The following is a 15936-nucleotide window of genomic DNA, read 5'->3' as shown; positions in this document are numbered from 1 at the left end:
TGTAGGAACAGTTTCATATTCTTGGTGTCATTACCACAGAGCATTAAACACGACAAAGTCCTGCAGAAAAATGGCCATTCACTGGCCAATAGAGTCTGAAATCACAGCAGCAACAGAGGAATCAATCCCCGTGAGACTAAAAATACAATCCCAGAGTCCCCACTGGTGAGAAGTCATCTCCAAACATAATCCTTAGAAACAGCAAACCTGAATGCAGTTAAATAGTTTCAATTAGCAGAAATATTAGCATGTGGTTTGGTAGCTTCATTTCCTCTTTTTCCTGAAAAGCTGTATCTTCTGTAGTACACGGTGAAGTGAAGTGGTATAACCAGAAAGTCCTAGTCTTAACAAAATGACAGGCCAAAACCATGTCATACAGAAAGTTGAATTATTATCTAATACTTGAGATAGCTCTTTAAAAAAGCTAACTCAGTAAAACTGGCTTTTATTTTTGGGGTTTTATAAATTCTTTTGGTCTTTCTTTCCCCAGGGTCAAATAAAGCAAATATTGTTTTTAATGAGAGGGTGAATAACACTGCTGGCTGTAATAAGGGTACTGAAAATGTTACAAACAATTAGATCTCTTTGGGGAATTTCCGAATTTTTAGATACTGCTCAATTACCTTGTTATAGAAACACTCCAAAGATGCTAGATTTGGAATTTAATGGTACTGTGGTTCTGTCCTTACCTCACCACTTACTACTCCCTGAATCTCTCTTCTGGAGTATAAATGATGGCTAACAATATCTAAGTCAAGCGTTGAAACAGAATAGGATGTTACAGCCTAGGACATTCTGAGTGCTCAGTTAGTCACAGTGCTAGCTGTCCCTGAGTGCAACAGGCCTCCTTTGGAGATGGTGGAAGGCAGTTGGACCGGGAAATGGCATATTTCTCAACTTTCCCCCAGCATCCTTCTTTGAAAGTAGTCCACCCATGTTTGTTAAACTACTTTCTATTAACTCTGTCAATAATAAGGGTGAGCTATTTTGACTGAGGAGTACCATGACTTAACTAAGTGATATTAAGTATTTCACTGCAGTTTGAGGAACTCCTCATTTTCACTAAAGGACAACCGCTATTGCCTATGATACACTGTAACTACAGAAAATTCCATTTACAATATTTAGGCAGGTTCATCGGTTACTTGAAGGAAAATATGTCAGCAAAAGTTTTGAAACAGTGCACAAGTGGAAAAACGAAGTGAGGCGAGAAATGAGAATGATCATCTCTGATGGGCAATGGATCAGAATATATCTGTGTCCAAGAATTCGATTCTCTACATACGGAGGCTGAAATCCAGAGAGGCACTAACAGTCTTAAATCAGGAACTGGGTAGTCTTAAACCATCTGGATGACAAGGCTCAGAGACCTTCAAAGCCCCGTGAAAAAGATTGTTTTCTTTTTAGCTTCTTTGCCTACTACAATTAATGCTGTTTAGTGTGCACTGTCAACTTTTAAAGGAAAATTAGCCATCCAGCCGCCCGTAGCCCATTGGCATGCACTTCGGAATATTCCTTTAAAAAAAAAAATTACGTGCAAATGTGTTCCGATTACCCTTTATCCCCAAAGTCGCTCCAGAACCTCCAAATCACCCTCAAACTATATTCAAGATGTGCTCACGAAGGCCCAGACCCCGAGGCAGGAGCATCATTCATGTGTCAAGTTCACACCCTCCTACAGATCAATTTCAGCCGAGCCCGGAAAGTGCATTATGATTTTTTTATAATGAAACCCAACATATCCAGAAAGAAATCAGTCAGTTTCCACGGATTCTGACCAGCCGCTAGTTTCACCGACCCCGTCCAGAGACGGGGGTCCCTCCTCGGGAAGGTTGGCATCCTTTCGGTCCGCCTTGGGCGCCGGGCTTGGCGCACCAACTGTCCTCGCGGGTCGCAGCCCCGCCTCAGCGGCCGACCAATGGCTGAGGCCTCTCGCCGGGCCATCCCGTCTTCCGGTGTCACACCAGCCAATAGGAATGGCCGTATGGAGCCAGCAGCCAATGGGAACTCGGGGAGGCGGAGACCGGTCCTCCCGCGGTGGAAGCTGGGCCTCCGCTCCGTTGCCCGGGAGCCGAGGCCGCCGAGCCGCCGCCCACAGCCGCGGTCCCTACAGTGAGGGATTTCAAACTCCCCGAAGCCGTAGCGTCCCGGTACTCCTCGCCTCGGGCCGTAGCTGTCGGTCGGGCTCGGGGCTCGGGCCGGTGATCTAGGCAGGAGCGGGAGGCGTCCACTTGGAGGGTAAGGGGCGGGCCGCGGCCGAGAGAGGAGGTCTGCGGCCGGGGGATGGATGTGATGGGGGTGATGCGGGGCGGGGCGGCTGATGCGGCACCGGGGCGGAGCAGGAGAAAGTTAGGCGCGCGGGGTTTGTCAGCCCCCAAAGCAGGAGGAACGTGCGGTGCAGGCAGATCCAGAGAAGGGTGAAGTTAACCAGAGAGAAACCTCTGGAGGCTGGTGGCGATCCGGAGGGGTGGGCGTGGAGCCTTTCAGAGGCTCTGAAACAGGGTGTTATTATTACACTGTCATTAAGCGGGAAAGGCACTTTGGCCCAGGCTATGAGTTACTTTTAATATATCCTTGAGGGATGGAATGTGACGAATAAAAGTAGTTAGCCAAGCCTACCTGTTGACATAGCTGCGTTGGGGTGGGGACAGACGCTTTGCTTCGCGCGGGGTGAACAAGGGGACAGTGTTTCTCCATGTGAAGGGCCGGTCCAGTTCACCTGAATGTAAACTCTTACTCATTTCGTGGGCTCGAAAAGTAATGGCATCTATCAAGCGGCAGTATTTTTTTTTCCCCCGGTGAGGGGGTGCAGTGAACAGCAGATTCGTTGTGAGGATTCATTTTATGGAGATATTTGTACCTATGTTTGGGTGGTGTGGAGGGAAGTTTTATGGAAGTAGATTTTCTTTTAGGATTGATTTTGTGTCTTTTCTGTCATGAACCAGCCAGCCCCTGTCTGCTCATCTCCACCCCGAAATTTGAGGGTCTAAGCTCATCGCCCAAGCAGAGTATGCGTGACCACATACATGTTTATGCCCAACCTGTGCGTTCAGGATGAGATGTCTTTGGGATCAAAAGTCATCATTTAGTTCAGCAGTTGAGAGCACTGACTGCTCTTCCAGAGGACACGGGTTTGATTCCCAGCAGCTACATGACTGCTCACAACTGTTTGTAACTCCAGTCCCAGGGAATCCAACGCTCTCTACTGGCCTTCTTGGGCACCGGGAATGCATAAGGTGCACAGACATAGCTTCAGGCAAAACACCCGTACACATATTGATAAATAAATAAATAGATAGATAGATAGATAGATAGATAGATAAAACACCCATACACATAAATAAATAGATATATAGATAAAACACCCATACACATATTGATAAATAAATAGATAAAACACCCATACACATGTTGATAAATAAATAAATAGATAGATAGATAAAACACCCATACACATGTTGATAAATAAATAAATAGATAGATAGATAGATAAAACACCCATACACATATTGATAAATAAATAGATAGATAGATAAAACACCCATACACATATTGATAAATAAATAGATAGATAGATAAAACACCCATACACATAAATAAATAGATAGATAGATAAAACACCCATACACATATTGATAAATAAATAGATAGATAGATAAAACACCCATACACATAAATAAATAGATATATAGATAAAACACCCATACACATATTGATAAATAAATAGATAGATAGATAAAACACCCATACACATAAATAGATATATAGATAAAACACCCATACACATATTGATAAATAAATAGATAGATAGATAGATAAACACCCACACATATTGGTAAATAAATAAATAGATAGATAAAACACCCATACACATATTATAAATAAATAACAGGCATCGAGGAAAAAGGTAAATGGAGGTTTCGTTTTGCCCATGCTCATTAATCTGTATTCTTTCGATCCTCTTTCGGCACTCCAGTTTTATATTATCATTTACAGTATTTTGCCCTGTGAATGGTTGCACATTGGTTAATGTGTTTATTCAAATGTATGACAGGAAAGACTAGTTTGCTTGGAGTCTTTTAAGTTGATAAACTGTCATTCAGATGTCAAAAATCAGTTGAGGCCCTTGGAGAAGAGATAATTCCCACAGCTGTATCTCTTTAAGGTCACCGAAAGAATTCTGTAAGACTTGCTAGAAGACTCAAGCAGTCCCCTTCTGGTCCTCCTTTCTGTTGTCAACCCTGGAGTCCGGACACCCTCTTCTGCCCACCACAACTTAATCTTCAATTATTTCTTCTCACTCCATCCTTCTTGGCCAACTCCATCCTTCTTGTTAGCTCCTACCATCTATAACCCCCAGTTTTGCATCTCTCCAACTCCTATGTAGGCAACCTTAGGTATTTCCACTCAGATTAACCTGCCCATGGGCACCCCAAACTCAGTATGTCTGGTAACTGACAAACCCCATGCAGCTGGATGGTATCATTTGCATCCAGTTTTACAAGTCAAAAACTTTGAAATTCGGGTTCTTCTCATAGACCACATTTAATCCATCATCAACTCTAGTTTATTTGACTTGGTCAGTATCTCTAACATCAGTTTGAAGCTCCATATCTCTAATTATGCTCCTGTAGATCAAACCTCGATTTCTTGGGTTGAGATGGACCTTTGTAAAGGTCAGTCTGAGTGCTTTAATGTTCCTGAGAATCCTTTGTTTCCATAAGAAGTCTTCCTGTGATTGTAGCTTCCACCCGATCCAGCCTCACTCATTACTCTCTGATGCTCACAGCCAGTGGATTCATTTCAAACCAAATTGTCCAATATTAGTATAATGTGAAGCATATTTATTTTGCAGTAAGCATACAAAAATATAAGCAGATAAAATTAATTTTAATATATGGTTACTGAGTAATCCAAAATATCGTTTCAACACATAACCAATATAGAAAAGATTATTAGGGTTTTTTTTTTTTTTGGCTTTTTGTGTGTGTATTAAATTTTCAAAAGCTCATGCATTATGTGTGTAAAAGTTATTGGTTACTATACAGTGAAAATGACTTTCATTACTCTGTCCTTTTTCCTCCTACTTCCTTTAGACCTGTTCCTCCATTCTCATATATAAATTTATACCTAGATTCCACACATGCGATAACATGAGGTATTTGTCTTTCTGAGTCTGACTTATTTAAAATGACACCGAACAATCTTCAGTTCCATCCATTTCCCTGCAGTATCATTTTTTACAGGTGAATACGTTTCCATTGTGTACATCTACCTTATTTTCTTTATAACGTCACCTGCTGGTGGACTTCTAGGCTGATCCCTATCATTGCTGTTGTGAGAGGTGCAGCAGTAAACAGACGTCCCACGTACATATTCTGATGACCACATATCTCAGTTCTGCTGAGCTGTGTTTCACATCCTTAGTAACTACTTGCAATCTGAAGTAACTATTTGCATGTTTTTGTTATCAGGCCCTAGCTGACTTGATATAGGGACCAGGCTGCGTTCTGGGTTCTGGGTTTAAAGGCATGGCCACCATGCCCAGCCCTTGCTAACCCGTTTATTCTGACAGGTGCTGCTGCTTGTATTGGAAGAAGCCCTTCTTCACCAGCTGCCTGCTTTTAATAACCGAATTTATCACTGCCCATCCAGTCCCCCCCCCCCCCCCCCCCAGATTATGCTGTGCTTAACCTCTAGTAATGCCCGAGAACAGAAACCGACCGTTGCCTCCTCTGGACACCTCCCAGCTGCCTTCTGGCACTAATCCTGCCTCTCATTTCACTACCTCTCCTTCCTTTACCGCCAGCAGCTGTATTCGGCTGTATTATTTCTCCTCTTCTTGGCGCAGCGTTTGTTCATGTGAGGGAATGAGTTATCTTACTCATTTCTTATTTGTGACTTATTCAACGTTCCATGTCTGACAGTTGGGGGGTGTTGAACAAGTGTCTTATGGATGGATGAAAGAACGCTCTGTGGTATTTTCATTTGTTTGACTAAACTTTGGGAATACATACTACAGTTATGCTCTCATTTGGCTGACTATTTTTTAAAAAATTTTTTAAAGAAGCTGATTGTGTCAGAGATGTGAAGGCTAGCATTTGCTGTGGTCTGACTGATCATACTAAAACCATACTTTAAAATACAACATAGTTTAACCATTTTAATATTTCCAAGTTTTAAACAAATTTTTTTTTTTGTTTTTGTTTTTTTTTTGTTTTTCGAGACAGGGTTTCTCTGTGTAGCTTTGAGCCTTTCCTGGAGCTCACTCGGTAGCCCAGGCTGGCCTCGAACTCACAGAGATCCGCCTGGCTCTGCCTCCGAGTGCTGGGATTAAAGGCGTGCGCCACCAACGCCCGGCCTAAACAAATATATTTTGATATTTAAGGGAGAGAAGATTTTATGCAAATAAAGTAAGTTTTTGTAGAAATATGCAGAAGCATGTAAATATAGTGAGGAAACTGAATTTTCATTCTTTTTAATCTTTTAATGTTCTCTATAGAATTTACAGCTGTAGCTTGAAAGCAGCACTGTGGTTCTTTACCTTCATCTTATCATTCCATGCTTTTTTTCCTTCTTGAGGAAACAGAGCTCCTTAATTCTAATTGTTGCTCTTAGTTTCTCTTAGTTTTCTTGTCCTGTTGCCTGCCAGCAGCAGAGGTAACCAGGAAGCGATGTTTCATACACAGAAACCCAGCACAGGGTTTTGTTGGGGAATTAACAAGGCTTTGGTTTTATACACTTTGTTCCTAGACTCACGTGAGCTGAGCTGTGTGATTGCTGTGTGTACACAGTGATCTCTGCAGATCGCAGCTCACTTTACCATCCATGAGAACCTGGGGATAAAGAAGGCATTCCAGCCCTGGAGGAGTCCTGACCAGCTAGGTATCACCTGTATTCTTGGGGATTCTTGTTAAAGAAATTTGCTTTTGGATAAAAAATGAAATGTTTGGAATTGACAGTTTCCTGACATTGCTGTAGTAGTGCTCTTGGCCATTTTTAGGAAAATAACTATTCTTAGAGATTTAATTAGCAACACACACACACACACACACACACACACACACACACACACACACTGCTTTTAGCTAGCTAACTTTTTAATCTGATGAAATACATAAAGCATTCCACCCCTCAGGAGAAACTGATCACTGATTCACTTCTGGTCACAGTGACTAGTTTAAATGACTCGGAAACCTACACTTGGAACATAAATCTTCAGGATTCTGTAAGTTGCACATCTTTTTTTTTCTTTAATGGAAAATGGATTTTCTTCATACAATATATTCTGATTATGTTTTCCCCTCTTCCAACCCTTCCCCATCCTCTCCTCCTCCCTTCCCATCGAAACCCTCTCTCTCTCTCTCTCTCTCTCTCTCTCTCCCTCTCTCTCTCTTTCTCTCCCTCCCTCCCTCTCTCTCACTTATTAGAAAACGAACAGGCATCTAATAATAATAATAAAGTAAACAAAATCAAACAAACGAGAATAGGACAAGACAAACAGAGAAAAAGAGCCATAGAAAAAGCACAAGAAACACGTACAGATGCGGGGACACACACACACACACACACACACACACACACACACACACACGCATGCACACATGCACACATTCACACAGAGAAAGCCTTTAAAACACAAAACTGGAGAAAAACAAGATATACACAAACGACCTGTAAGGTAAACAAACAGAAACCAAAAGCCCCAGCAAAGCATTATGAGACAGAGGACCTCCAGAATGCCACTGAGTTTCTTTTCTGTTGGTCGTTTACTGCTGGGCATGGGACCTGCCCTCAAGAGTGGTTTGTTTACCCAGTGAAACTCTGTTGGAGAACTAATTTTCCCTTGCGAGAGCAGTTACCAGTTGGAGACAGCTTCTGAATTAGGGATGGGGGCTGTGTTCACTTACCCTCTCAGTGCGGGGACCCCATCAGGCCCAGACCTATTCCGGCCTGTGCATGCTGCCACAGTCTGTGTGAGTTCATATGTGCTTTGGTCCTGCTGTGTTTAGAAGGCCTTATTTCATTGTTGTGCTCCATCCCTCTGGCTCTTCAAATCTTTCTGCCTCCTCTTCCACAGTGTTCCCTGAGCTGTGGGTGGGGAAGGAGGTGGGGTGAGGAGAGGTGAGGGGTGTCTGATAGAGACGTCTCATTTAGAAAAGAGTGTTCCAAGAACTCTCTTTCTGTGTGTGTGTGTGTGTGTGTGTGTGTGTGTGTGTGTGTGTGTATTGTCTGGCTGTGGGTCTCTGTATTTGTTCCCATCTCCTGCAGGAAGAAGCTTCTCTGATGATGGCTGACTGAGACCCTGCTCTAGGAGTCTATCAGAACGCCATTAGGAGTCATTTTGTTGCTATGTTTCTTTAAGTTACACATTTTTTTTTTAAAGATAGGTAATTCAATTCATTTTATAATATTTCTAAGCCAGCTGTGATGACTCATACTTGTAATCCCATTGCTTGGGAGACAGCAGTAGGGACCAAGGCCATCTTCAGCTACATGGTGACTTGCTGACCAGCCCGGGCTCCCTGAGACCCTGTCTCTAAACCAAAAATATCAGTAAAGTACAAATGATAGATATAAATGCAGGTGAACTTCACTTTGCCTAAAGTCTCATTAGATCTCTCAGTTATTTAAAATAAGCCCATGAGAATTTTTGACAGTAAATAGAAGAGTATTTCCAGTGCTAAAAGGCCTAGACAGACAGTAAAACAGCCTAACACAATAAAGCGACTGGGCTCACTGTGATCAAGTTCAGTCCGAAGTGTTTTTGAGAAGGTGGCCTTTGTGCTGAGTCCAGGGTGAGGGAGCCACTGTTGGGAAGTTCTAGGTGGGGAATGAAGCGAGCTCCAGGTTTGGCAGGCGGGGAGCACAGATGCCATTAGCTTGGGAAAGAGAAGAGAGCGGTGGCATGCGAAGACGGGCAGGAAGCAGAGTGCTGAGTCTCGGATGGGTTGGAACTTAAGGAGTCTGATGGTTTTAGGAAGTCATTGAGGTGGGTTGAGGGAGGAAGCCCTGCTGTCTAATCTCTGCTCTTGGTTGCTATTTCTGGCTGCCACGTGAAGAATTAGCTGTGGGAATGAAAGCAGGCTGTCAGTAGTGAGTGCAGCGGTCCATCTGAGAGAAGATGGCGACTCAGGCTTGGGCAGGAGCAGTACCGATGGTGAGAAGCAGGTAGATCTACAGTGCAGTATTTGGAGGTTAACCTCTCAGGTTTTGTAGATGACTTAGGGATGTGAAGAGAGAAGGATCCAGAATAATCTTAGATTTGTAACTTGGGCCATTTAATAGAGAGGAGTCCCCCTAATGAGGTCAGGAAAAATAGGAAAGAGTCAGGTGGGATGAAGGTATTTTAACTTTGAACTTGTGAATTTGAAATGACCTGTCCAATAGGAAGAGGGGATATTGGACTCTGAAAGTCAGACTTAGAGATGACCCAAGGGGGCAGTGAAGGTAAAGGGAAGGAAGCCAATGCGGCTGGTACGTTGGGTGTTTACACATTTGGGTGTCAGGTAGAAAAGAGAATGCTTCTTGAAGGCTTAGGGTTTGTTATTGCTGTGAGGAGACACCATGACAACAGCAACTCTTATAAAGGAAAACATTCAATTGTGGTGGCTGGCTTACAGTTCAGAGGTTCAGTCCATTATCATCATGACAGGGAGCGTGGTGGTGTGCAGGCAGACCTGGTGCTGGAGAAATAGATGAACGTCCTACATCTTGCAGGCAACAGGTTGCCTAAACATAAGCATTGTGGTTCAGTGGAGCTGACCTGTTAACCAAGCTGACCATGAGTAATGGTCAGGTAGAATATGCAGTGTGCGTACTCTGGGTGGATAGATAATTCACATCCCACGCTGGACAGTGGAATGCCGTGAGACATTATTGTGATGCTATGAGCAGTGTGCAATTTAGAAGTTGTGTGTTGTTTATTTCTGGAATCTTCCATTTAATACTTATGGACCCTGTTGACCATAGATGAAGGGAGACTAAGCATAAAAGTTTAAACCTTTAAAATACTTGTGGGGAGTAGGAGCTGGATAATGGGGTGTAGGAATTCCGTGTGCTTTGACTGTAAGTTCTTGGGAAGAGGGGAGAGTGCTGTTTTGTGTGTTCCTCCCCCTTGCCAAGCCAGCTGTCACCTTGTTTTCTAGATGGACGAGGTCAGAGAGCTACTTCCGGTATGCAAATGAAAACAATACATCTTATCTTACATAATTAACGATAGCATTGTTAGCATTCAAATGGAATGTAATTAATTGTATGATAGTTGCTGAATTATCCCATTTATCCTCAAATCATTTCTCTAGTACTTGCTATTAATAGTCCCGCTGTGTGGATGGCAGAGGGGACAAACCAGTCTGGTATTTATTTATTTTTGGTGTGTATACGTGTATATATACATGTAGGGACCAGAGGTTGACACGGTGTCTTCCTCAGTTGCTTGTTACCTTACTGTGTGAGAACCTGGAGCACACCAGTTTGGCTATGCTGGCTGCCCAGTAAGCCTCAGGGATCATCCTGTCTCCTCAGCTCCACTTTTGGGATGTCAGAATGGTCCAAGGATGGAGCCATTGGAGGAGAATTCTAAGTGCTTGTGATAAAACTTCAAGAAAATAAGACAAGAGTCTTGTATCTCAGTTTCTTCAAAACACAGACTTGTTCGTGGAACGTGTTTTCATGTTCCTTCCAGGTGTAGCAGACAGTGAGTTTACTTCAGATTATTCATTGCAATTTGCTGCTGTTATTTGTTTATATGCCTCTATGGAAGAATGTTTTTGCCACATGCAGCTTGGCCTTGTGATTGTACACTTATGTGACTCTTAACCCTCAGGGTATAAATTGTCTGATGCTCTGAATAAAGTTGGCTATGGAATGAAACTTCAGTTTGCCTCATGTTAGCCAATTAGAGAGGCAAACACTGGGATAACTGATATGTGCCACTGAAACCAGCTTTTTAAATGTGCCAGGCCATCATACTTGGATGGCAAGTCCTTTTTCTGACTGAGTCCTCTCTCCAGACTTGATTAGCATTTTGTCTTTCTGTATATTAGTACTTTATATCAATAGCCATTAGAACTATTGATTTCAGGTCCATTAGTGAATTTTTAACAGTCTGAGATAGGCAGGCACTATCAAGCTAAGATGTATTAATTAAGTTTTCAGTGGAGATATAGCTCAGTGGTAGAGTATGTACTTAGCATGTGCAAGACCCTGCACTGGACCCCAAGGTTCTCTCTTCCTCTCTCTCCAGCTCCCTATCCATTCAGAGAAGCAGTGGTAGCCAGATAATGAAGATGTTCTTCATCACCTCATCCATACAGCTGCCAGCTCTTAGTGATCTTTCATCTGCATCCTTCTCTGGGATATTTTGAAGCAAACCTCAGACATCACTTAATTTTTATTTTGAAGTATTTGAACAAATTTCTTTAAAAGGCAAAGATTCATAACAAATACAAACTGCACAATTGCATTTCACCCAAAGCCACAGCAATTCCTTAGCATGTAGCGCTCAGTCTGTGTTTAAGTTGGCTCAGTCGTCTTCTCTTCTCTTCTAAGAGTTGTCTAGGTACCATAGCGATGGCATGCGCAGGATGTTTCTTTAGACTCAATACACAGACAACCTCTGGAGCACAGTTTGTGCTCCTTGCAGTTTGTTCAGGAAGATGCTGCATTTCCTGTAGATTGAATTCTATTTGGAGGCTTGACCAGATTCAGATTTAAAATGGACAGACTTCTAATCTTGCATTTTAATGTTTTCTTTTCCACTATTTGCTGAAAATAATTCTATAAAGAAGTGTTTTTTCTCTTGTGATTTTGAGATACAGCCTTGGCAGCACAGGCCAGGTACATGCCTGGTTTCCCCCTGGACTATTTTGTAAAAGTCATTAGTTGGAGATTCATTTAGCATCTCATGAATTTGCGGGCTTAAGTGTATTTCCTGTCTTAATCCCGTGCTTATGCAATCCCTATAAATGATGAAAGTGTTCAGTCTTGACACTAAGTGCTTCTTCGAGTTGGCACATAAGCCTTTTTCAGAGTCTCTCAGCATCATCTCATTGCTTCTTTGCTTTCTGAAATAACCAAACCTCTGGATTCTTCAGTTAATCTTACATACCTCCAGCTTCAGACATGGTGTCAGACATTTTACGAGGAAGTGATATTTAGATACGATGTGTGGGTGTGCCTTTTTTGTTTCTTGTTTCTAGGATTTCTCAGTGGACATAGATATAAAAATGTTCTTTTTCTCATTGAAAAAAATTAAGACATAAAAGCCACCATACATTCATATTGATGCTTCTGACTCAGACTTTGGGCTTAAGAATGTTAGGGCTCAGCCGGGCAGTGGTGGCACGTACTTTTAATACCAGCACTCAGAGGCAGAGGGAGTTCCAGGACAGCCAGGGCTACACAGAGAAACTCTGTCTTGAAAATAAAATACAAAAAAAAGAATGTTAGCGTTCATCTAAGCAGATATTTGTTTTTTCCATATTGAAAATTCCAGTGCCCAAGTAGTGCAACAGCTGCCCGCTTGCTTTGTCCCCGGTACACGAGTATTAGCATGAGAATGAGAGGAGTGCCCACGAAGATCACCCAGACCAGCCTTTAACAGCTTTGTTGTTTGCTTTTGTCGTTTTTGAAACTTTTGACTGTGTGTTTGCTGTGGTGTGTGTGTGTGTGTGTGTATTTACTGTGGTGTGCGTGTGTGTGTGTGTGTGTGTGTGTGTGTGTGCGTGTGTGTGTCTGTATGTGTCTGTGTCTGTGTGTCTGTGTGTCTGTGTCTGTGTGCATCTGTGTGGCTCAGAGGACAACCTCAGGGGTCAGTCCTTGCCTTCCACCCTGCACGTTGTGCTTTAAAGTAATTTGAGCTGGCTACTTTATGTTTTTGTCACCAACTGAATATTGTTTACCTCATTTGTTTAATTTCTCCTGATGTATAGGACTTTCTTTAAAAAAAATTAATTCCCCCCAAATCATCATTTCCGAAGTCAAGTCTGTAAACAGTTAGGTACAGTAGAGGTTAGCGTCCACTACTGACCCTGAACTCTCCTTTTCCCTTTCCTAGTAGCTATTTTTCAGTAAGAAAACCACCAGCACATGTTGCTTTTAAAATTTAAATTCATTAGAACTAAATCAGCACTTGCTCTTCAGTCACATGAGTGACATTTTAAGTTCTACTACAGAAATAGTCGTTGACCTCATAGAATAGACTAGAACTTTGCTGGCGTGGTTGAGAGTTCTACTGCACAGCCCTACCCTCAGAGAACGCATTCCTTTAAATGTTTTACTTATCCCTGTATTTGTTTTTTAAGGTAAAAGGTTATATATTTTTCCTGTCATGTCACAGAATAACTGAAGCTGAGTACTTACAAAGAAGAAAGGTTTATTTAGCTCATAGTATAGAGATTGGAAGCCCAAGATTGGGCAGCTGCAATTCTTTGGTCTGCTGTGAGGACCTCTTACAGATGATGGAAGCCATCCGTGATGGTGATCATGGTGAGACAAGAAGTCATAGGGGTTCGGGGGTCAGACCTGATCCATGGGCACCCCCTGAAATAAGGTCTGTTTTCTTTGTTATAGAAGTTCTTGACAACTGAGCTGTATCCCACCCCTTTATTTTGCTTTGAGAAGGAGCCTTGCCCAGTTGCCCAGGCTGCTCTGGAACTCATGATCCTCCTGCCTCATTCTTTCTTGTAGCTGGGATTACAGGTGTGTGGAATCATGTTTGGTCTAGGCCTGGTTTTGTAGAAACAACACAGCATCTCAAAAATTCTCTGTGGGAGACCAGGGTTAATTCCTTCCAAGGGTAATACTCTCATGACCTAATTACTTTGTATAAATCTGGTCTCTTAAAGATACCATCCACCTGAGCATAGCCCTTCTGGGGACAAAGCTTCCACACTGTATCTGCCCCTCACTGCACACTTGCTGTGCTTTGGGTGCTGTTGTCTCCTGGTGCTCTCCTCCTCACCCCACAGATTACACATGCTGCTCACGCTAGGCCAGTGGTATGCTTCTGAGCGATGCCCCCAGTTCTGTCTTTTTCTTAGCCTATCCTGGAGATTTTTCCAGACTATAGAGCAAATAAAGATCATTTTCATAACTTCAATAGCTTACAGTCTGTTAAAAAACCAGCTCCTTCCTGATGGCATTCTGGTCATTGTAGTTTATCATAGCATGGTGAGTAGTAGTACTGCATTGTGCATACATCTTTCCATGTATTAAGAAGCACCCTACTATTAATAGTAACTATCAATAAGGCCCTGTCTCTCAAATATGAAGAGAGGAATTGTTCTCATTATAAAAGTTGCATTAGCAACACAAATATATTGGGGAGAGGAGAGAATATGAGTCATCTGCAATGCGTTTGCTCCAACAGGCTCTGTGTGCTAATTCATCCCTTGCTTTTCAGATCGTTTCCAGTTCTTGAGTTTGAATGGGAAGAATCCTCACTATTTCCACATCGTTTCAGTGTATATGTGCATTTTAGATATGTGGTATGCACTAGTTAGAGGTTTCTTTACCATAATAAGTGTAAACATTTCTTTGAACACAAGATTTTTGTATGTTCCCAAGGATGTGCATGGTACTGATTTTCCAGGCCTTTTCTTAATCTGTGATAAATTAAGCATTTGTTTATTTAGGTTGTTTCCAGTTTTAAAAGTTGCATTATAACCTGGACATGGTGGCACACACCTTTAATCCAGCACTTGGGAGCACTGGAAGGCAGAGGCAGAGACCTGTGGGTCTCTTAGTTTGAGAACATCCTGGTTAGCCAAGGTCACAGTGAGATGGGGCCCACCACCCGGCTCTCAAATAAATCACACGTGGAGGTTTATACTTAATTATAAACGCCCGGCCTTATCTTGACTTATTTCTAGCCGGCTTTCCTTAACTTAAATGAGCCTGTCTATTGTTGGCCTCTGGGCTTTATCTTTCTCTCTTTCTGTTTCCTTTATTATTTCTTACTCCGTGGCTTGCTGTGTAGCTGTGTAGCTGGGTGGCTGGTCCCGATGTCCTCTTCTTCTCTGGCTACTTCCTTCTACTTTTTTCTCCAAGATTTCTCCTTCTATCTATTCTCTTTGCCTGCCAGCCCTGCCTATCCTTTCTTCTGCCTTGCTATTGGCCGTTAAGTTCTTTATTAGACCAGCAGATGTTTTAGACAGGCAAAGTAACACAATACAGCTGCACAGAGTTAAACAAATGCAACATAAACAAAAGTAACACAACCTTAAAATAATATTTCCCAACATTTCCTCACCTTTTTTTCTAAACAAAAATGAAAGGCTTTAACTTTAACATAGTAAGATTGTATACAGTAAGAACAATTATCAAGTAATGATTACATTCACAATGTACTGAATTCCAATTAATTTATGTCTGGTACATTTAAAGAAAATACTCCATAATCTATCCTTAGTAAATCCCAAATTTTATACCTAATTTACTTTTTATCATATCTAAGGAAAGCTGCAACTATAACTAGCTAGTCTTCAACTCCACCAAAGGCCCCAGAAGGATATAATATTATTTAAGTAAACAAAAAGTGCATTGCATACAACTTCCAAAAACTCTAGCAGTGACAGAGACATCTGACTGCCTGGACAGTCACCCAAAGTTCTTCTGCAGTTTTGGGGCATCCATCTTCAGCCTACAGGCCCATAGTATCTGGCAGACTTTTCAATGAAGCAAGAAATTTGAGAAACTGTCCTACCTATATTGGCAAAGTTTGTCAGTCACTTTCCTCTGTGTCCTGCAGAATGTCTGGCAGTTTCTTCTGTGAAGCAGGAATCCTAAAGGGCAACACCAACCTTGTTTTGGCAAAGTTCAGTGGTCACTTTCCCGTGGGTCCTGCATGTTCAGTATACCACATACTGTCAGTCAGGCCAGGAAAGAGCAGCTTCTTGCCCAAATGGTTAACCTTGCCACACTGAAAGCAAA

At 42.2% G+C, this 15936-nt stretch overlaps 1 protein-coding gene across 1 annotated transcript in view; it reads left to right on the top strand.

Annotated features, from left to right (window-relative positions):
* The first annotated feature begins 2150 nt into the window (after nt 1-2150).
* Nucleotides 2151-15936, top strand: part of Lca5 (lebercilin LCA5) — a 50195-nt gene continuing 36409 nt past the window's right edge. The window contains 1 exon segment of the mRNA XM_037208235.1: nt 2151-2238. The gene's annotated coding sequence lies outside the window, so the exon portion shown is untranslated.

This window comes from Peromyscus leucopus, chromosome 7, assembly GCF_004664715.2.
Source record: "Peromyscus leucopus breed LL Stock chromosome 7, UCI_PerLeu_2.1, whole genome shotgun sequence".
In the NCBI taxonomy this organism is placed as follows: Eukaryota; Metazoa; Chordata; class Mammalia; order Rodentia; family Cricetidae; genus Peromyscus; species Peromyscus leucopus.
This window is presented reverse-complemented; position numbering and strand designations above follow the sequence as displayed.